Source organism: Desmodus rotundus, chromosome 3 (assembly GCF_022682495.2).
Source record: "Desmodus rotundus isolate HL8 chromosome 3, HLdesRot8A.1, whole genome shotgun sequence".
In the NCBI taxonomy this organism is placed as follows: Eukaryota; Metazoa; Chordata; class Mammalia; order Chiroptera; family Phyllostomidae; genus Desmodus; species Desmodus rotundus.
In genome coordinates, this window is record NC_071389.1 from 179,463,236 (window position 1) to 179,486,650 (window position 23,415).

General features: G+C 40.3%; 1 protein-coding gene across 6 annotated transcripts in view; it reads right to left on the minus strand.

Moving 5' to 3' along the window:
* RIMKLB (ribosomal modification protein rimK like family member B) overlaps positions 1-23,415 on the minus strand; it is a 112,969-nt gene that overhangs the window by 28,299 nt on the left and 61,255 nt on the right. The window contains exons 1-3 of one of the 6 annotated variants that reach the window (XM_045186913.3): positions 8,593-9,019; positions 6,982-7,125; positions 6,551-6,771 (exon numbers count right to left, since the gene is read on the minus strand). The exons of 2 other annotated variants lie outside the window; for them this stretch is intronic. The gene's annotated coding sequence lies outside the window, so the exon portion shown is untranslated. Of the gene's footprint in view, positions 1-6,292; positions 6,518-6,550; positions 6,772-6,981; positions 7,126-8,592; positions 9,020-23,415 lie in introns of those variants that run through there. 3 more of the 6 variants (XM_045186914.3, XM_024579651.4, XM_024579652.4) reach the window with 3 other exon arrangements.

Sequence of the window (23,415 nt, forward strand, 5' to 3'; positions counted from 1 at the left end):
TTATAGGCACTCTTTCATAGTCTCCTTTTCTGTGACTCTTTTTTCCTAATAACTCTCCTATATATAAAACCCTCAGGCTTTCATTCTTAAACTCTTCTCTCCTTTCTCTAGAAATGTCACTGTCAGCCAGGTTTCAACTATTACCATTGAATCCTGAAAATATCATGGACCTACTAAATCTCTCTCTCCAACCACGCAATGGTGCCCAATTGTTTGGTCAAACACTAGTCTACCTGTTGCTGTTGAGGTATTTTGTACTGTAAATGTGATTAACATCTATAATCAGCCAACTTTGTTGTTTTTAAGTTTAAACTTTATTGTATTTTTTTTCCATTACCATTCAGTCCTCTTATGCCCCCCTCCCCCCAGCAATTACCACACTATTGTCCACATCCAGGAGTCCTTTTTCTTTTTTGCTCAATCCCTCTAACCCCTAACCACCTCCCCAAGAGTTGTCATCTGCTCTCCATCTATGACTCCATCTCTGTTTTGCTTGTTAGTTGAGTTTGTTCATTAAATTCCACATATGAGTGAAATCATATGGTATTTGTCTTTCTCTGGATGGCTTATTTCACTTAGCATAATGTTCTTCAAGTTCATCCATATTGTTGCAAAGGGTAAAATTTTCTTCTTTTTTACTGCCAAGTAGAATTCCATTATGTAAATGTCCCATAGTTGTTTTATCCACTCATCTATTGATGGACACTTGGGCTACTTCCATATCTTGGCGATTGTAAATAATGCTGCAATGAACATAGGGGTGCTTATGTTCTTTAGAATTAGTGTTTTGGGTTCCTTTGGATATATTCCCAGAAGTGGGATCCCTGGATCAAAAGGCAGATCCATTTTTAATTTCATGAGGTATCCCCATGCTGCTTTCCACAGTGGTGCACCAGTCTGCATTCCCTCCAACAGTACAAAAGAGTTCCCCTTTCTCCACATCCTCACCAGCACTTGTTGTCTGTTGTTTTATTGATGATAGTCATTCTAACAGGTGGGAGATGTTATGTCATTGTATTTTTAATTTACATTTCTATGATGATTAGTGGCACTGAGCATCTTTTTATATGTCTATTGACCATCTGTATGTCCTCTTTGGAAAAGAGTCTACTCAAGTCCTTTGCTCATTTGTAATTGGGTTTTTGGTTTTTTGGTGCTGAGTTTTGTTAAGTACTTTATAAATTTTGGACATTAACCCCTTATCAGATGTATTGGTAAATATGTTCTCCTATTCTGTGTGTTGTCTTTTTATTTTGTTGACATTCTCCTTTGCTGTGCAAAAACTTTTTTAGTTTGATGTAGTCCCATTTGTTTATTTTCTCTTTTGTTTCCCTTGCCTGGGGAGCTATATCCGATAAAAAATTCTATGAGCAATATCCAAAATTTTGCTGCCTATGTTTTCTTCTAGGATTTTTATGGTTTCAGGTCTAACATTTAAGTCTTTGATCCAGTTTGAATTTATTCTTGTGTGTGGTGTAAGAAGGTGGGCTAGTTTCATTTTTCTACACGTATCTGTCCAATATTCCCAACACCATTTACTGAATAAACTGTTTTTAGCCCATTGTATGTGCTTGCTTCCTCTGTTGAATATTAATTGACTATAAAGATGTGGGTTTATTATCCAGAATTCAGCTGCATTTTTATACACCACTAACAAACTAACAGAAGGGGAAATTAGGAAAACAATCCCATTCACAATTGCTTCATGAAGAATAAAATACCTAGAAATAAACCTAACCAAGGTATAAAAAAGACCTGTACACAGAAAATTACAAGACACTGAAGAAATTGAAGAAGATACAAATAAGTGGAAGACATACCATGTTTCCATGGACAGGAAAAATAAACATCATTATAGCACCCAAATATAGCATCCATACTACCCAAAGCAATCTATAGATTCAACGCAATTCCCATCAGAATTCCAATGATGTACTTCACAGAACTAGAACAAATATTTCAAAAATTTATATGGAATCACAAATGGCCCTGCACAGCAAAATCAATTCTGAGAAAGAAGAACGAAGTTGGAGGAATCTTGATACCTGCTATCAAACTATACTACAAGGCCATAGCAATCAAAACAGGCTGGTACTGGCATACAATCAGTTGACTTTAAGTAAAGGAGATTACCCTCTATATAATAAGGATAGGCTCTATCCAATCAACTGAAAGACTAAAGAATAAAACAGATTTCCAGAGAAACTCTTGCATCAAGACTATAAGACAGGAATCCTGAGTTTCCAGCCCACTGGCTAGCCCTACAGGTTGTGATTTTGCCAGTACCACAATCACAGGAGCCAATTACCAATTCCTTAAAATTAATCTCCCTCTCCATCTCTGTGTTCGTGTGTGTGCATGTGTCATGCAATATAATAAAATTGCACCTTTTAATGCCAACTTTATGATGACTCAGGTTTTAACCAAGGATCTTACTCTCAATGAATTCTCCAATTCTTTTCAATCTACCCCAAACAAAACAAGACACAATTTGGGATATCCCTACCTATATCTACATAGTGTTTATATCTATAATACACAGATACAGACATAGAAATAATTTTACCCTCTTTCCTTTCCTTTACTCTATCCAAAAGTCCATCAGAAGTAGATCTAAATTGCTCTTAGAAATGTCAAAGAATGGGAATAAGTGGTAGAGAGACAAAAGCATTAAGAAGAAAAGATGGGGAAAGGGAAAAACACCCTATTTGAGAGAGGGTGATTTTTGTAGGCATTTTTTTAAAATTATCACTCAAGGACATTTTCTCATTGCCTCTAGAGACAGAGGAAGGGGGAGAGCGAGAAACATCAACTTGAAAGAGAAACACTGACTGGCTGCTTTCTCATATGCACCCCAACCAGAGATTGAACCCACAGCCTGGATATGTGCCACGACTGGGAACTGAACCCATAATTTTTCGGTCTACAGGACAACACTCCAACCAACAAACAGAGCCACACTGGCCAGGGCTGATTTTTATAGATATTAAAGGTACAAAATATAAATAAATGATACGATGAAAAGCTCAGAGGAGTCTCAGAAACACCCAATAGTGTGAGTCCACTTATCCCATTACCCATTAATAATATTTAATGTCCCTCTGAAACTAGGTACTTCCTACATAGTCACATCCTTTAGCTAAGATGCCACTTATAACAACATGGAGGTGTAGGTAGATACATTTCACCTCCTCAAACAAAAGGAGGAAACAACCAATTTAAAAACAAAAAACAACCAGAACCAGGAATGTGGATATCATGGCTACAGTTCTAACAACCATGTGGACTATGAGGACAGGAGTCAACCCTAGGAAAAGCACAACCACATGTTAGAACCTGAATCCCTAACAATTGTACAGTGTCATGGCCTTGACTGCCTACTTCCTCTTTTACATGAGAAAGAAATTAACTGCTATCCTGTTTATGTCAGTGATATTTGGGGATTCTCTATTATAAGCCACTGAACCTTACCTTCAAAACTATACTCTATTATACCTTGCTCAAAAGCTAAAAGAAAATTATTCCCTTGACATCAAGGTTTGTGTATGTCAGCAAGCAATGGTACTGTTTATAAGTGGGACTTTCTTTTTACGCTAACAAAACCATTTTACATTTGATCATTTTACTTTTATATTCCTTTTTGCAACATCCATGAAGTATTTCTATATACTTCCCCCACCAAAAAACAAAATGACCAAAGTCAAAAAGTAGTTGTAAGCACAGAAAACTAAGCATTCAATTAATGTGAGTGCCTACATGCACTCTACCTAAAAATACCATGATAAACAAAAGACAAATCCCAGCTCTCAAAGAGCTAAAAATAATTTGATGTTAAAATGTCATGAGTAAGAAAAGATGCTCAACATCACTAAAAATGAGGATAATGAAACTCAAAACCAATAAATTACTTCACAATAGTAGGATGACTACCATAAAAAAAAAAAACATAAAATAAGTGTTGGGAAGGAATGTGGAGAAACTGGAGCCTTGCAAACTGTCAGTGGGAATGTTTTAATATGGTACAGCTGGCTACAGAAAACAGTATGGTTGTTTCTCAAAAAATTAAAAATGGAATTACCATATGACCCAGCAAGTCCACTTTTAGATATATACTCAAAAGAACTGAAGGCAGAGTCTCAAAGAGGTATGTGTACATACACGTTCACAGCAGCATTATTTCCAACAGCTGAAAGTGGGAAGCAACCCAAGTGTCCGTCATCATATGAATAAATACTCAAAATGCAGTATACACATACTATGCCTTAAAAACAAATTAAATTCTGATACATGCTACAACATGATGAACCCCGAGGACATTGTGCTCTGGTATCTAAAGTAGTCAAGTTCAAAGACAAAAAGTAGAATGGTGGTTGCCAGGGACTGGGGGTGTTGAGGGAATGGGAAGTTAATGTTTTTGGGGTATAGTTTCAGTTTTGCAAGATGGAAGAGTTCCAGAGATGGATTTGGTGATGTTACACAATACAAATGTACTTAACCACTAATCTATGTGCTTAAAAATGATTAGGATGGTAAATTTTATTTTTGTGTATTTTACAATAAAAGGAAAATTGAAAAAGGGGAAAAAAATGTCATGAGAAAATTAAGAAGCAAATTTTTACACATTTTCAAGTAAAGGGTGGGGAAAATGTTACTTAAATTACCTGTAGCTTAGTTACTGAAATTTCCAAAATAGACTGTGGTATAAAAAACCTATTAAATTTTTTTTTTAAGTTTTCTCTGGAATGCAAATAAACTTTCTGATGATTTCACTTAACAAAGGAATGTTGTATCAAAGTATCTCTGGAACACAGCACAAGATCTGAAAATTGTCCCTAAGATACAATACAATGCACAGTATAGCTCCAAGTTCATTACATTTGATGTGTTAGATGTTCGGCCAAATTTTCTTTGAACACTTGGACATTAATTTGAAAAAGGAGTTGAAAAGCTACTAATATACTCAAACTGAAGGTTTTATACATACGGGTATAACATTACACCAAAGCATCAGGAAATTCCAAAAATCTCTACCTGCATGAATTTTTAAGATGTACTGTATCAAAGTTTAAAATGCTATCAGGCATGGAACAGCACAACAGTGACAGAACTGGTCTCATCTTATAAAACAAATTCATATTCTGTCCTGGAGACCTTATTACTAAGAACATGAAGTCAAGAGCTAGTATTGGAAGGGGAAAGAGGAAGAAAAATGGAATACATACGGAATGGCACAGATTAAACCATTTAAGTAAGGGGTAGGTTTGAATTTTTTTTTGTTACAACTTGGTAATATGTTGCCATTTTCAAAAGAAAGGTTGTAAAAGCGGGGAATATCAATGTTTATACAAACTGGTTCTGCCAATTCATCAATTCACAAATTTGTACACATTTTATATAAGATCGCAGTAGACTACTCCAGACATTGCTGGGGGAACTGAATGACAGGCGGAAAGTACAGAGATCAATGAAATTGAACTGTAAACTCCATAAAGACAGGATCCTTGTTTTATTCTCTGCTGTTATCCCCAGTGGGCAACACAAAACCTCACATGACAGACAAAAGTCAAAGGTTAGGAGTTATTTTCAAGGAGTATGCTCTACTGAATCTTAAAGGGGTATCAAAAAACCATAGGTATTTTCAATATCAAATACCAGGCAAATGTGTACCCCATACTATCTAAACACAGCTGCCAAAAATTGGTATTTCTCAAAACAAAACAACCCAAGCTTAATGCTACTTTCCATCATCATTACACAACTGATCCTGAAATAATTGGCTTCGTTAACAATTAAAGTTGGAGAGGGAGGGGACCAGTTTCAGTAAGAGGAAAAAAGGATGTAAGCAGATGGGCTCCATGCAGACCCAGAATCTAAGGGAGTAGAGCTGGAGAGCTCTGTGGCTTTTGTCTTCCAAGCCAATTTTAAAAGGAAAAAAAAAAAATGGAAAAGAAAACATTGAAAATAACACCACGGCATTAGTTACTATGAAGCCAAAGTCAACCCTTTTTTTGCAAACTTAACATGAACACAGATACATATGGCACATGAATGCACACACCAGTAAGGCTCACATTTAAAAATAATACTTTTTTCATTGTTCCTACCAGTCTACTACCTCGAATTTTAAAATAAGCATCACAACTTCTAAAAGCCCTTTTCCCATATTCTTATAACTTAATACCACTTGCAGAGAATACTTTTTAAACTAACCTGCCATAAGTGTTCTACAAATCCTATCACTCGAGTATCCCCCCAAAACAGTTGTCAGCAAGCAACATACAATAAAACTCACCCTCCTTACTTTATGTTTGGTTTTCTCTCACTCTTCACATGTTGTTCGAGGGTATAGAAGTTCTTCCTCCACCCATTTTCACTCAGTTTAGGCCTCTAATGCCTGCTCCCCGAGGCAAGATAATAAAAGCTACTTCCCAAAGTGTAGAACAACTCACTCTGGTGGGTCCCTTTCCCCAATCCCTTCCAGGGTTCATGGTGCTCAGTCTTTCAGCTCACAGGGAGGGAGAAGTTTTGAAAAATCAGTCTAGTGACTTACCCCAGTAGCAAATCCCAGGTGGATACAAATTGGGCAAAGGAAGAATTGGGAGATACTTTAAACGATTTGGTTCATCCTGTGCCCCAACAAACTAATGCCTGAAGCTTGGTTGGTGTTCATTGGTCAGAGGAAAAAAGAATGTCCACTCTAGTGTGTTTCTTCACAATATTGCTGAGAAGGGATAAGAGGATCTACTGTAAGATGTTGCTGGTAATTTCCCTCTGGAGAGGAAAAAGGAACTGAATGAGAAGGGAAAAGGGAAAAAAGGATAGTCTTGATTTCACTCTCCCCTATACCCCTAGATGCTATCAATCGGGACTCTAAGAAAACATGAGAAAATTTTTAAAAGCTATCCCCACAGAAACTAAGATAAATGGAATTTTAGCTGGTAGTCAAAAGTCTACAGGTTAGATAGATACGCAGCTCCTTACCCCCTGCAGGGGGGAAGGCGAGAAGAAAAAGTGGCTCTTGACTGAGTGGAGGATGGAATGTGACTGAATTTGCTGTTCCCCTTCTTGGCTCTCTGTTCTCAGAATCACAGACTGCCCCCCTCCCTGACAAGCAGACTCCAGCACCTGGTGGGGGTAAGAGAAGACAAGAGAGAAAAAAAGGGAGACAGAAAAAGATAAAAACATCAACAGCCATGTTGCCAAACAACTAAATCTATTACCCGAAAGAAGAAAATTAATAGGACTAACCAAGACAGAAAGCAATAAACAAAAGATTATCTCAAAACAATACAGGTATCCTCCCCTTTGATACACTAACCAAATAACACACAGTAATCATGACTGTTCACTTTTTTAATTAGATGTTTTCATTCTAAAAGTTGGGAAATAAACCTTAACTCTCCATGGCTGGAATTTCAGAGAGTGTTTTATTCCAATTGAGTATCTTGGCATATCTTTATTTTGACAATGAACTGTTCTTTAAAAAAAAAAAAAAAAAAGACCTTTCAAATACCCAATGTTGTGAAAGAATTAAAATGTGATTAAATAACATTTAAATTTTAACGGTTACATCCATTAAAATAATAAATATAATAAACATGTCAAGCCCACAAAAAAGGAATGTCCTCATTACTAAGACACCCATATACTTTCCATACAGATTTAGAGTTTAACCCAACTCCACAAAGATATGGGAACAATTTCGTAATTAATGGGAAAATAACAGCACACTGAATGAATTTACATCGAAGTTACTTTCAACACGGTTAGTATACGATACTAACCATAGCATATGATTAATGCCCCATCCCTACTCATAAACACAAATGGGATAAAATACTGGGATTACAAATCTGCTGTCAGGCAAAGGAATGTAAATCTGAAATTATCCACTAACTAGTTTAGATTTTTTAAGGGGGAGCAAGGGGAGATAAGGATTGCATAATGGTCAAAAGCTTTAAAAAAAAATCAACCACAACAAGCAATTATTTTGACCCCACTCTTATTCAGAGGGCCATCAAAGGAAAAGAGGAAGGACTGTCACACTCTCTAAAATTTACACGTAAGGAAGAAAACATGGAACTAAAGACATCAGGGCTGCAGGAGGAACACCACCTCCTCCTCCCTCGGCCACACCACAGGAATTTGTCGGACGGGAGCAGGGGCAGCAGAGACCGCCGACCACACGGGGGACAGGTTAGCACAGCGCCTTCCCAGAGTCACCACACCCCCTCGCGACAGGGAAACCATGCTTCACGCCCGAGGCCGCCGCCTCCCCAACGCGGCCGTCCCAGGCACACGCACACCGCATCACGGACCCCCTCCCGCACAACCGAGCCCCGGCTCCGCCTCGCTCCCCACCGCCTCAGGCTCCGAAGCGACCCCCGGCCTTCACCAACCCCCGGCCCCGGGAGGGCGCGCCCTGCCCGGTTCCCTCCCCGGGCCGAGCCCCCGGCCCCCGCACCCCCCTGCTCGTCGCCGAGTCCTCTCGGCACAACTTGCCCACAGAGGGAAGGACCCCGCGGGGTGGGGGTGGGGGGCGCCTCCGCCTCATCCCGAGCGCCAGGGGAGGGAAGCGCTGGGACCGCTCACCTGGCTCCGGCGGCTACTCCCCCGATCTCGGTAGGGGAGCCGGGCTGGGGCCTCCGAAGGAAGCGCGGGCTGCCGGGTGGACTGAAGGTCCGAGGAGAAGGGGGATGGGGTCGGGATGCCGGGAGCCGCCTCTTTTCTCCGCCACCGCGGCTCCCGCAGCCAGGGCCCTCGCACGCTCGCCCACTTTCTCACTGCCTCTCAGTCGCTCTGGGTCGCCCTCACCCTAACTCACACACACACACTCGTTCTCACACACACTCGTTCCCACATACACTCACACACTCACACCCAGCCACTCCTCGCTCCCTCACTCGGCGAACGCGCGCGCGGCCCCGCTCACACAGCGCGCACGACGCCGGCGGAGGCTGCCCTGCGCGGCCCCAGACCCGGAGCCGCGTGCAGAGGCCCGGGGCGCGCGCCCGGCTCCGCCCTCCAGACGCGGCTGCGCGGCGGGCAGGGGGCGTTGGACAGCAGGACGAGGGGCCGGACCCGCTGGCCTCACACCTGTGCTGAGACTAGCCCTCCAGGCTCCGGCCCCGCCCGCGGCCAGCGCCCGCCTCTCGGATTGCAGACTGGTGATGGAGCGCGCGCGCTGAAAGGGAAACGGGAGCGCGAGAGAGCGTGTCGAGGACGCGCTTTCCCCACCCGCCCCCAAACCGTCCTCCCTGAGGAAGGGAAACGGCTGCGGGAGCGAGCTTCGTTCCCGACGCGAAACCGCGAGATCGTTCCGTTCAGTGGTACACTCTCCCGGCCTTCACATCCTCTTCTCCAACCGCATCAGTCCACATTTTGAGCCCTGACGCGAGCTCACCGAGCCTCTCGGACTCTGTGTCCACGCTTCTGCCTCCCGCGCGCCATTCTGACGGCCTCCGCCTGGAATCCGGGAGGCAAAGATTTGGCGACAAAGATCATTTATATCCCGAAGGTCCTTTTCCGTGTGCCGAGTAGAAACAATGCCTCGGTATATCGTGAGGCAAATTTGTAAACTACACTATATATTCTCGGAGCTTTCAAGATACACGTTTTAAAGATAAAGGCAGGGTAGTATGGTACAGCCAGCTCAGAAACCAGGAGATGCCTTGGGCCAATCAGTTACTTAACTTCCTCGGAGCCTTGACGAGATATGAGTATGTTCCAAGGTTGCGGTGACAATGAAAACGAGATTAGATATTGAAAGGCATTTTGTAATTCTCAAAGTATATACAAATAAAAGGAGGCAAAGAATACAAATATGTTCAATTACCTTACCACCCCGTAAACAAATTTTTCTAGATCCTAAAGAATAAAACTAAAGGCAACAGAGGACTGAGCTACCTCATATGGAGAACTCATTTCCAAATAACCTGTTATTTATTACTGCCAGAGATCCCAGATGCGGCCAAATAATGCCCCAGCCAGGTTGCCTTCTTGCAGGCCACATCTCCCTTCTCAGTCGCCTTAGCCAAGAACTTCTTCGCAGCGCGCCTGTCCCAGTCTTTCGGGTCTGCTCTTTCTGCCGACTGCCTTCAGGGAACCTGGAGTAAAACTTCGGGACTGGACCAGATGTCAAGTTCCACATAACCTATGTGATCTTCCGAAGTAATTTCTCTGTATCTTAATCTACTCAGCTAGAAGTTGACTATAAAAATATTTCACGAAAACTATAACAATGGTTACCTACTTCACTGAGTAGTCGTAAGGGGCAAACGAGTTAGAGTACATAAGACTTCGCACCTGGCACAAAGCGAGTACCATTCATTATGTGTTCACCGCTATTATGTTATGTCGCTATGAGTAACCTAGAATAGTGAATTATTTTCATGAAGGACACATTTAGAGGAACAAATAAAGGAAGTAGGGGACATACTATCTTCAGAGGAAAGGGGGGGAAAGTATAGACAACTAAAATGTTGCTGTTTACTTCCACTCTGATATTCGGTCTCCTGGAACATAAAGTACAATATATCCAGACTAAAGACAAACAGATAAGCATTTTATGATCAAGGGAAGCTTGCTCACAGAGATGCTATGATAATCTGACAAAACATACATAGGGAAATTGACACAGGGAAAGGTTATAAGACCCCACCCAGCAGAGGATCAATAATACCGCCTAACCTATCCTTCCATTCCACTCACACTCACATGAACTGGAGCCCAATTCATGGTAACCATGCATCAGAAAAATCAGGTTCTATTGGTGAAACCGTGGATAGAAAATGTTAAACTATTAACTCACTGGCCATTTGTCTTTTAAAAAATGCTATCATTCCATTCAATGTTTCAGCACTATGTGCCAGACACATTCTAAAAAAATCGTAATGCTTAAACAACGTTGCTTTTCGGAAAAAAAGTTGTACTTTAAAAAATAAACCCAATGATAAAGCTTAAACAGATGATATACTACATGAATAATGGCCAAATTTATACTTTGTTTTTGTATGAAGTAATGAGGAAGTAGAACTTATTTTTAGCACTTCCATAATGGGAAAGCAAGGTTCCAAAGGTAGAGTTTCTTAGATTTAGTCATAATCTTTGTGCTTTCATATGTTTAGACGAATGGGCGCACATCTCCTTTGGATAGCAATGTATACTCAAAAGTATTTTAAGGAGCTTGTCTTGTTTTAATCATGCACCACTCATTTTTATCCAGTAAATTAAAATTTTTCAGGAGCCTCTGCGATCAGTTGAATACCCTGAGAAGACATAAGTAACCTAGCATCTCTGGAGTCAGATGAATCTGATTTGAAACCACAGCTTTAATTTCTAGTAGCTCGGGGTTGTTGCTTAGCCTCTATAAGCCTCAGTGTTCTCATCAACAAAATGGAGAATAAGCATTTCATTAAGTTATAAGGATTAATGAGGTAACTCACATATAATTCACTATATAGTAAGTGCTCAATAAATATTGGCTATTATAACATAAGACTTTATACCAAAATAGTCAAACATCAATGTTTAGATATGTGTGGTAAAATTTACAGTTGTAAATACTTACTGCATGTCCCTGTGTATGTGAGACCAATCTTCTGGTGAATAGCATCTCAGATGAAACTGAAGTGCTTTCTTTGCCTAAACCAGAACACTTCTAGATTTTTGCTCTTATGCCTAGACACATTAGAATCAAGGGAGAACTTTTAAAGCTGATTGAATCAGAATATCTGGAATTGGCATCCAGGCACCAATATTTTTTAAAGCACTCCAAAAGAATTCTAATAAAAACCAAGGTTTAAACAAGAGATATTAGAATTAACTATACATGACTGTATTGAAACGTACTGTGATCTAGACATTTCACTTAATCAATCAGATTACCTCGTTAGACTACGATAGCTAGATTTGCAGCAAGAAGCATTTTTAAAATGTATTGGTAGACAATATGAATACACGAGGGGAAAAGCGAAGGTTTGATGGAAGCAAAATCTCCCCTAATAAATTGTCCAGGTCCAACCAACCCCGTGTCTCTGATTATACTTGTGCTGCATTGGTGTATATCTACATCAGCCAGAAAAGCATAACTTACTATTACCTAGATTGCATGTCAAGTAAAAATCTCTAAGTACCCCATAGACATGCCATCTGGTGCAAACCTTTTTTCTCCTAGATTTAAAGACAAGAAAACAAGCTGGGAATTGATCAAAACTAAAACAGTAAAGAGAAGAATTATAAACAAGAATGAATCCAGGATTGTTATCAGTACCTAAAGTAGTGTTCATTTGTGATTAATGTAAAAATCATGTGGCTGGAGAAAATGTAGTGGGTGTCTTACATCAGATCCTACACTAGCTAATAAGAGACAGTTTGGGCAGCTGCAGTAGATCTAGCTCACCCCACTGCTTCCTCTCCCAGAGCCAGCCGGCTAGAACCAGCCTGACAACAACAGTCTTCACAGAATAGCTAAACACTGATCTAGCCTTTCTCCACCCACACCCCTCCTCCTTTTCCTCCACTCCATTTCTGCACATTAAACTGAGTGCCTCTTTAACTGTGCTAAGAAAATGCCAATGCCAGACACAAAGGAGGATGAAGAGGGGAAAGGGAAGAAAGACTGTATAGTGGCTGAATAAGAGAAGGAAAGGATGTAAAAGAAAAAAAAGAATAAAAAAGAGGAGTGATGTAGGTCCCCCCCATTCTTTAATTGTACTTGGTTGTTAGTAATATATCTTTTTCCCTACTACATAGAAATAACCTGGGATGCTACTTGAAAATTGCAGATTTCTTGGCCCTCCCTGATCTTCTAAATCAACCTATGTACTTGCATTTTTGAGTCAAACTCAAAGCCTATAGAATCAGCCATAAGTCTGCATTTTTAATAAACATAGCAAGTGATTCTTAATACATGAAAGTTTAAGTCATCGTTTTAAATTTTTTGATTCTTCAATTACAGTTGACATTCAATATTATATTAGTTTCAGGTGTACAGCATGGCGGTTAGACATTTACATAATGTACAAAGTGATCCACCAATAAGTCTAGTACCCACCTAGCACCATACATAGTTATTACAATGTTATTGACTATATCCCCTATGCTGTAAAGAATAGTGTCTTAGCCCTGACTGAAGTGGCTCAGGGGATTGAGCGCCAGCCTGCGAACCAAAGGGTCGCTGTTCAATTCCCAGAGTACATGCCTGGGTTGCAGGCCAGGTCCCCAGTAATGGGTGCGTGAGAGGCAACCACACATTGATGTTTCTCTCCCTCTCTTCTTCCCTTCCCCCTCTCTAAATAAAATCTTGGGGGGGGGGGGGAGAATAGTGTCTTAAAGAGACAACCATTTGTAAAATGTTCTTGATTTAAAGCACTCATAATTTACAAACTCATGTTAGCCTTAAGCAACCTTGTAAGGTTGAGCAAATATTGTTCAGTCCCCTCTAACAGAAAATTGGGGCTGTGAGATAAAATCATTGGCGGTGATTTCCTAGTCTCCTGATTCCTGGTCCACTATAAAACCTTAAAAATATATCAATCGGGGGAGACCCAAAGAAGAGAGAATGGAATAAGTAAATGTGGAAAGGCAGTGTGTTCTCTCTAAAGATCAGAGGAATTATCAACTAATAAGGGGGAAAAACTGCCCTACTCAGTGCAGGGAAATATAACTGAATTGGTAGACATTTCAACCACAGACACGATATTTAAACCACGCAGGAGCTTTGCAGATCTGTCACATATCTATGTCACCAGTAGCACCCTGAATGATTAATAACATGTACAGACTGAATGAATGAAAGAATTCTGGAAGCATCCTAATGACTCTCACCACTAAGATTGTCCTGGTTCTCTTTGCTGTCTTTTGCATGTTGAGAAGTTAGACGAGGGAGCCCTGTTCATTAGTCCAAGTTCAATTAGGTATCTTCAGTGCAAAAAAAAAAAAAATGTAACTTATACCTATTCTGTCCAATTTTTATATTCCATCCTATTTTATTTTGCTATCAAATCATTTTTGCACTGTGGGTTTTCAAACCCATATTGGTCATTGAGCTAGAATTGTTTTTTTAATCTTCCTTGCTTTTCCTATTTAACCTTTCTTCTATCTGCTCCACCTGAATCACTTGGTTTTTCTTCTCTCCCTCGGTATGGTGCCTTTCAGTTTGGGTTTCATCCTAACAGCATGATATAAAATCAAAGGAGACAGTAAAGAGAAAGAAAGAAAAAAATGAAAAAGTAAATCTATGTTGAGTGACACAATAGAGTTACTAGGCAAATCTCTAATATATTTGTTTCAATCCATCTTGGTTGTTTCCTAGAACTTTTCTGGACAACTTAGACCAAGATAGAGGATCTGTAACACTGGCATGCTTAGTAAATCAATGGTGAAAAGAGGAAATTGCCACAGAAATATTTGAAACATATATAGTTATTTATCTGTTCCCAATCTTTAATAAAGCTAGCATGTCTTAGAACATGAAATGTTCTCAGAGCTTTTACATATATTAAATAGTTTAATACTCCTAATAACCCTACTGGGTTTCAGTATCTTCTATTTACAAATGAACAAACTGAGGCGCAGAGAGACTGAGAAACTTGTCCAAACTCAAGCTAGCAAATGCAAAACCATGATTTGAATCCAAGCATCAAAGTACGTGCTCTTATCCACTTCTTACAATCTCCCTAAAGACCGTAAAATTGATCTTATTTGCAGCTTCCCCCCACTTCTTAGTGTGTTTTGTTTGGGTATCAATGCCTACTTATGTTTTCACTTATGTGTCCAGTATCATATACAAACATATGAAAAATAATAGTACATACATGTTAGAATTTGTCACAAAGGATCTATGAGCTCATTAACCAAGCATGCCTATAAAGATTTAACAAAAAATATTACTAATATAGGTGTTCTTCAAATATACACAAATTCTATTTTGATTAACAAAGAACAAATCCAGTTAAACCATAAATGAATTTGCTGAAGTCATACAAACTTTTTTTTTTTAATCATTTTGCTTTTTCTCACACTTCAGATACTAGTAGTACAACTACTACCTTGTGGGAGACAGTGAAATGTATTGAGGTTTAAAAAAGGATCCAGTGACATGCTGGACAAAAAGGGTTTAGCAGAGAAAACAAGGTTGGGCGCCTAATAGGGAGGGCAAAAGTAGGTCAGTGTCCCCTGGCAGTCACAGCTGGTACAGAGTGATGTCATTGAGAAATGGGGTGGGAGGCAGGGGAAGTGGAATTTAAGGTGGGGAACCAGAGAGAAAAAAAGAAGAGGAATTTACAGAGGCGGACTTAAGTCAGCCTTTTATTAATTACAGAAACAGCTGAAGCACCACTTTCTCCTCCCCACTCCTGGACTGCTTTCTTCCAGGCTTCCTTCCATGCCTCAGTATCACCATGAGACCCCCTCTGCTGGAGACAAAGACACCCTAGAAAGGAATGAGGAGAAAAACAAGACTGAAAAAGAATTATTTCGACAACAGAGAGAGTTGTGAAGAAAGAAGTGAAAGAGAATTTTAATCAAAGCCAGGGAAACATGACAGAGGAGAAGAAATAAGACACAAGGAAGGCAGACCACCAAAACGAACAAACAAACAAACAAACAAATGGGAGAAAGAACTTAGCCCTGGCCGCATAGCGCTGTTGGTTAGAAGCCCTCTCGACAAGCCAAGGTTGCGGGTTTGATCCTGCTCAGGTTAGGGCACATACAGGAATCAACCAATGAATGCATAAATAAGTGGAACAACAAATACGTATCTCTCTCCTTCTCTTGTCCTTCCTCTCTCTAAAATCAATAAAATTAAAAAAAAAAACATTGAGATGGTTAACACACAATACATTTACAGATGATATATTACAGAATTTTATACCTGAAACCTATTAATTTTATTAAACAGCATCACTCCAGTAAATTTTTTTTGAAAAACCAGAAGAAAGAAAAGGAGGAAAGGATGACTAAATAAAACAAACATTCATGAATGGAGCAAAAGTAGTATTGGAAACATAATTCTAGTAATTTCCAACTACTTAGATCTTAAAAAATGAAGTGGGCAAAGAGTTGAGAAAGACATTTTAACGGCTGCAATTTGAAATAATCAAAAATATGTAATGTTGTGGCAACAAGGCAAACTGGGATGCTCCCAACTAACACCTCCCTTCCCAGCCCACAACCAAGGTCAAAGTTATGCTGCCTCTGTGTTTATCTATCCAGCTCTAGGAGAAGTTCCCATGACTAAATTAAATCTCTCTCTTTCTCTTTCTGTCTCTTTTTAGCTTTAAAGTTCTGTTTTAATCACACAGGGATTAAAGAGATTTCGGTCCATGCCTGTCACGCTGGGTTTCCTTTAAGGAAGCAGTGATTGGTATCATTTCCCAAGAGAGCTGTTGACAATATTACATTTGTCAAAGTCCAAATCCTTTCATGTTTCAATATTTAGGCACCCAGGGTAAGTCCATGGCACTAATAGTGTCAGCCCCTCTCACACTTTCAGTATCCTTTTCAACTTGTAACTAGAAGGAGGCAGGATGTTCACTTTCCCTGCAGCATTTTGCATCATCTTGAAGTGAGTTGTTTCTTGGTGGAAGTCTTTGGTCAGAAGACCATTTCCTCCCTGTGCTCTATCCTACCTTTTCTAAAGAATGAGGGAGTAATGCAAGGAGGTGAACTCAGAGACAGCTCTTCCCAGGTGTTTTATAAAATACTCGTCTAGCTCTAGAAATTTGGTATGGGGTGAACAGTGGAGCCCTGGAATCAGGAGATCTGCATTCCAGATGTGACTTCACCTTTATTGTGGGGCCTCTATCCCTCTGAGCCTCACTTTCCTCTCTGCTTAAAGGCAGAGCTTTGGCCATGGACAACAGTGTGGTGATTGTGGTGGGAAGGGAGGTATAAGGGGGATAAATGGTCATGGAAACAACACAATTTAAAAAAACAGTACTTAAAAATATTGCCTTGCTTATGCCCTGAGGTACCCAAAATGAGGATCAAAATGAGACTCAAGTGCTTAATAAACTGAAAAGTACCAAATGAACATATGTCAATATGAACATAGTCCTCATGTAGATTTTCTTGTTTTAAATATGAAATGTATTCCAAGGTCTACAACAAACTGTGTTTGAACCGCCCATAACAGCCAGCAGCCTGAGGGGGCTCATCCTAACAAAGACATCAAGTGTTCAAGGCAGTAGCAGAGAATGACCAGAATTCTGAAGCTGGGTCAAGTGAGGTTCTACAGAGCATACGGCCTTCGAAGGGAAAACTTGCTGGCAGTTGAATTTGGAATAGAAATACTGCCCCTCTTTCTAGCATATCACCCCCCTTCTTTTTCTTTTTTCTTTTAAATCATTTTTTATTTTTCAATTACACTTGACCTGCATTATTATATTATTTTCAGGCACACACCCCAGTGAGTAGACATTATAAGACTTACTAAGTAATCATCCCAATAAATCTCCCACTTATGTGACAGACACCCTACATAGTTAAGGTATTATTGACTATATTCCCTATGCTGTACTTTATATCCCCATGACTATTCTATAACAACCAATTTGTACTTCTTAATCCCTTCATCTTTTTCACCCATCTCTCAAAACCCTCCTCCCATCTGGCAACCATCAAAATGTTCTCTGTATCTATGAGTCTGTTTCTATTCTGTTTGTTAATTTACTTTATCTATTAGATTTAACCGTTGATAGGTATGTATTTATTACCATTTTATTGTTCATGTTTTTAATCTTTCTTTTGTCTTTCTTCTTCTTAAAGAAGACCCTTTAACATTTTATAAAATACTGGCTTGGTGGTGATGAACTCTTTTAGGTTTTTCTTGTGTGGGAAGCTCTTTATCTGTTCTTTGGTTCTAAATGATAGCTTTGCGGGGTAGAGAAATCTTGGTTGTAGGTTTTTGTTTTTCATTACTTTGAATATTTCCTGCCAATCTCCATTAGCCTGTAAATCTTCAGTTCAGAAATCAGCTGATAGTCTTATGGGAACGCCCTTGTAGGTAACTAACTGCCTTTCTCTCACTGCTTTTAAGGTTTTCTCTTTATCTTTAACCTTTGGCATTTTAATTATGATGTATTTTGGTGTGGGCCTCATTGGGCTCACCTTGTTTGTGACTCTCCACATCTCCTGGACTTGTATGTTATTTCCTTCACCAAGTTAGGGATCTTGTCTGTCTTCTTTTTTTTTTCTTCCAAATAGGTTTTCAATTCTTGCTTTCACTCTTCTTCTTTTGGCACCCCCATGATGCAAATGTTGGTATACTTGAAGTTGTACCAGAGGCTCCTTACACTATCCTTTTTTGTTTTTTTGGATTCTTTTTCTTTTTGCTGTTCTGATTGAGTATTTTTTGCTTCCTTATATTCCAAATCACTGATTTGATTTTCAGCTTCATCTACTCTACTGTTGATTCCTTGTAAATATTCTTCATTTCAGTTAGTGTGTACTTTATTTCTGACTGGTCTCTTTTTTATATGCTATTGAAGTTCTCACTAATTTCACTAAGCAGCCTTATAACTAGTATTTTGAACTCTGCACCTAGTAGATTGTTTGTCTCCACTTTGTTTAGTTCTTTTTCTAGAGTTTTGTTCTGTTCTTTCATTTGGGACATGGTCCTTTGTCTCCTCATTTTGGCAGCCTCCTTGTGTTTTTTCCTATGTATTAGGCAGAGCTGCCATGTATCTCAGGCTTGGTAGAGTGGCCTAATGTAGTAGGTGTTCTGTAGCGTCCAGTGGCACAGCTTCCCCAGTCACACAAGCTGGGCATTCAAGGTGTGTACTCTGAGTGGGCTATGTACACCTTCCACTTGTGATTGAACCTTGATTACTGTTGGCACAGCACTAGGAGGGATTTACCACCAGGCTGATCAGCTGCAGGGACCGGCTGCAACCACTCACCTCTGACAACTATGGAGAATCAGCTGTGCTGGGGCCCACCCCCCAAAGCAGGACTTGCTTCAGGGAGTCTCTGATGTCCACTGAGTTCACCCTTTGAGTGTGTCACTTGTGGCGGTGGTTGGGTGGTAGTGCATCAATGTCATCTGAAGCTGTCTACTGGGTTTGCTGACTCTGGGGCCTCTTGGGAGGTGTAGGCCAAGGTCAGTCACCACCTGTGTTCTGTCCAGGGCCACCACCATGAGCTGCAAAGTAATCTGCAGATGTCTGCTACTTGTGCTGGGCTTGGAGGTGCCCAGGCAAGGCCAAGCTGCAAACAAAGGCTGGCTGCTGCTAGTGCCAGGACTGGTGCCACTTGGCAAAAGGTATGGGGCACACTGAGGCCATGCTGAAGCCAGTTTTAGGAAATCAAAAGCATGAGTCAAGACCAGCCTACAAATTAGGTGAAGTGGAGCCTCAGGGAATCACCAGGGTGGGGCAAACAGGGTAAGTCAGCTTGATGGAGTCTCAGATATGGTACCCATCTGCAGGCTCTGTGGGGGAGGAGGGTTCAGAAAAGGAACAATGGCATCTGTCAGCTTTTCTGTCTAGAAGAAAGTTGCCCCTTCAGCTCTTGCCCTAAGATCAGACAATTCAGTTCCTCACCATATGTCTCTGATGGCTGTCAAGCTGCTGCCCCAGTGCCAGAGCTCAGAGAGAGTAAGTCTAAGTACACCTGCTCATGGGCCCTTTAAGAGGAACTGACTGGGTTCAACAGCTTTCTGTCTCCTTCAGCCTCAATCCTTGTTGGTTTTTACAGCCAGAAGTTATGAGGCTTCTCTTTCTGGTAGTGGAACCCTGGGCTGGGGGACCTGGTGTGGGACTGGGACCCCTCATTCCTCAGGGTGTACCTCTGCAGCCAAACTATCCCTCCCAATTTTTATCCATCATATGTGGGTGTGGGATGCTACATTACTGCCCCTCCTACCAGTCTCCATGTGGCTTTTTTAATTCCCTAGTTGTAGGGAATTCCATTCCCTACAGGACTTCCATTCAGCCAGGTTTCAGGTGGTTCTAAATTAATGGTTGTTCTGTAGTGTAGTTTTATTAATTCTGATGTGGTTGTGGGAGGAGGAAAGTACCACATTTACCTACACTGCCATCTTGACCAGAAGTTCCACTAAGTTAAATTTTTGTTCCAGGTATAGATGGTCCCTGTTAAATTTTGTTAATAATCATAGTAATAACAATAACCATCCTCGGAGTGTGGATGAAGATAGAGTGTACTTCAACACCTCTGCTTTTGAAATACGCCATGTATTTCACATATTATTTTAATCACCAAAAAAGAATTCTGAAATTCTGTTCAATTAATCTCTGATCAAAACTGAACATCTTTCCATTATGTCCAATAGCTCTCCTGTCTAACAATAGCAACAACGAAACCTTTTTTTCTCATATAAGTACTATCAACACTCTTTTCTGGATAATTGTTAAGTTTTTAAATATCTCTGATGTAATTAAAATATACTTGTAATATATGTATCAAGATAAACCATGGCTATAAGGAAATAAGAGGGAAAAGCTAAGAACTATCTTATCTGAAGATATCAGGAAGAATTAGGTCATATAGTGCCTATCTCTGGAAGAAGGTTTTTTTGGTTTGGGGTTTTTTTTTTTTGTCCCTTCTCTCAAATTTGTTCCTTTTCTCAGGAAGGAATTTATATTGTTTATCTTCTGTTTTCTCATACCCCCCTCTCCAAGTCTCTTTTTTCCTTTCTTTTGCTGCAACAGCTTCTCTCTTTTTTTTTTTTTCCTGACTTTGTTGTGTCTTGACTTAGGCAGCCAGACCTCCACTAAACTTTTAGAGCTGGAATCTGAACAGTGCATTTGGCAAAAAGTCAGTCGCACATACCACACAACCACAAACAAGAACTCTGACTGCAAAATCCTTTCAACAATACATTCCCGTTTCTTGCAGTCAGCGGTTCACACTGACCTATGATCTGAAATCAGCAACACACACATTTGCCTACATTCTGCATGCACATGGCCCCTACAGTCAGCTCACAAAGACACAATATCTGCAGAAAGATCTTGCAAGCAGTGTACACAGACCGTACTCTCCACCCATTTCATAAACTCTTCCTGACTGGCTCTTTCTCCCAGCAACCTCCACCCCTCATGCTGCCTGGCAGTGACTCCCCTCCTTTTCCTGCAGTTCTTGAAGCAACTGCAGTGCCATCCATCACCCTCCCAACAGTTCCTCAAGCAAAGCAATTGTTTTTTGAAGCTCTTTTTCCCGCCCAACTGGGAACTTGCTCTAGCCAAAGGACTGTCAGAACAGAATCTGCTTCTGGAACACAAGGAGATTCTTTAGTAGGCTGTTCCCTAGTACCCTAACTTGATTCTACAGATTGTCATTTTGACATGTAAGGCTTGGAGAGAAGGCAGTGGTGAAGGAGAAAGGAAGAGGTGGGGAAAAGAGAAGAAAGGGGAAGAGAGAAAACCCTGCTGAAAATTTCAAAGACAGATTGATCAAAAGCAGAGAAACAGACTTCAGAAGGAAATAGTGGAGAACAGAAGAGGAGAGAGAAAATAAAGCGGTTTGGAGTTAAAGTAAAAGGAGAAACAAAGAAACAAAAGTATGAAAAGTCAGTTAAAACAGTTTCTTGAGCTTTTGTTACCCAATAAGTTACTGAGGTGACCCTGGATGTATTCAGGACAGAACCTTAGAGAAGGTCAGTAGGAGAATCAGTGATAAAGAGAATATTCTTCTGATAGATTGCATACTTCGAAATTTCCCAAAAAGATAAAAAATAGACAACTATCTCAAATATCTGCCACAAAAAATGGGGTTTTTTGCTTTTTGTTTCTTTGTTTTTATTTATTTATTTATTTATTTATTTATTTATTGCCACAAGGAAGATTTAAACTACTAATTTGTATTTTATGATGCTTGGAGAAATAATACATCTGACTTTCAGTTAGAACGACAGATGATCTGTCTCAAATATTGCAGTATTTGAAATATACCTATATTAAAAAATTATCTGTTATTTACCTAAAATTTAAAGTTATTTGGCCATTCAGTATTTTATCTGGCAATCATGTCCTCAGGGGATTCTGATATAAGATCAAGTTTAAGAGATACTGGTATAAAGTAAGAAAGCCCACATTTAGTAAAACCACTTGGAGGTGGTTGCAAAGTAGAGATTCTTAATTCCACCACAGACATACCAAATTGAAACCCCCAAAGAAGGAGCTCAAGAATCTTCATCTGACAACATTGGATGGTTTTGACTGAGGCAGCATAGTAAGAAGCTAGGAAAATTCCTAGGCGAGTAGAATGGGGAAAGAGACAAAATAATTAAACAAGGCCAAACAATTTGAACGATTTACAGCCACCAGCTACTGAATCTCAAGACCTTATCTTCCATAACCAAGGACACTAGAGAGCAAATGATTTAATACCTCTTCTCCTTAACCATAGAACACATAGTTTAAATCACCTTCATCCGGGAGATAGAGACCAGAGACCCAATTAATGCATTTGTGCCAGCCAAACCCAAGAACAGATGAAGTCAAGGGAACAAATAACAAAAACCTGATTAGAGCCAGACAGACCCAGGATAAACGTAAAGCAGTAAAGCTGACCAGAGAATAATCCCAAACTCTCCTATACACTCATTTTGATACACCAGCATATTTAAAATGTACCTGAAAACCTGACAAATATTCTATTGAAAACCTCTCCTAAAATACTTGCCCACAGAAGAAAGATAAATACCCTCAAAACAAAGGCCCAGCATGGGGTCTCTCGGGAGCATGACTATGTCCCTTCTTCAGCATGAACGTTTTACTTCCTTTCTCCTAAACTCTAAGGGTCCCCACCAAGACTTGTAACAAGGGGAGCAGTGGGCAGCATAGCAGCTTGTCCCGGGCTTGCCCCCTAAACCTGTCTCCAAGGCCCCCTTTTCTCTGACTATCCAGTAAGCTAAAAGCAGCCCTGCCTTGGCTCACTTCTTTCCTATAAAGTTTCTAGAGAGCCAAACCAGAGTGCCACGTAGGCTCCCTCCTGTTGCTTCTTCTACCCTAAGTCCTTCCTTTGTTTCCCTGTCTGCAGCTTTAATAACCATACCCTCAAAATCACCAGGACCAGCACTGTGGAATCTTTCCTACACTAAGTCAAGAACATACACACTACAGGCCGGCCTGAGGCAAACATGCTTTGGGCCTGGCCCCCGTCTGGTAACATGAGGACCACTGACTTCCTCACAATTCTTCCATGAAACCTCCCCTAAAACTGTATGTTAAAAAATGTTAAATTAATTAAACAGGGAGCCTTAGACTAAGGTGGCTCTGATGCCATGGCAGCTTATGTAGCAAGGCAAAATCTAAGCCTATAAATGCCTCAAGGTTAGGAAATCAAAAGCTAAGGACAACCAGTCACAAACAGCCAACGTGACGTAAGCTATAGCCAATCAATAATTTTCCTGCTTTCACCTTTTCTCTGTAAAAAGCCTCTCAGAACTCC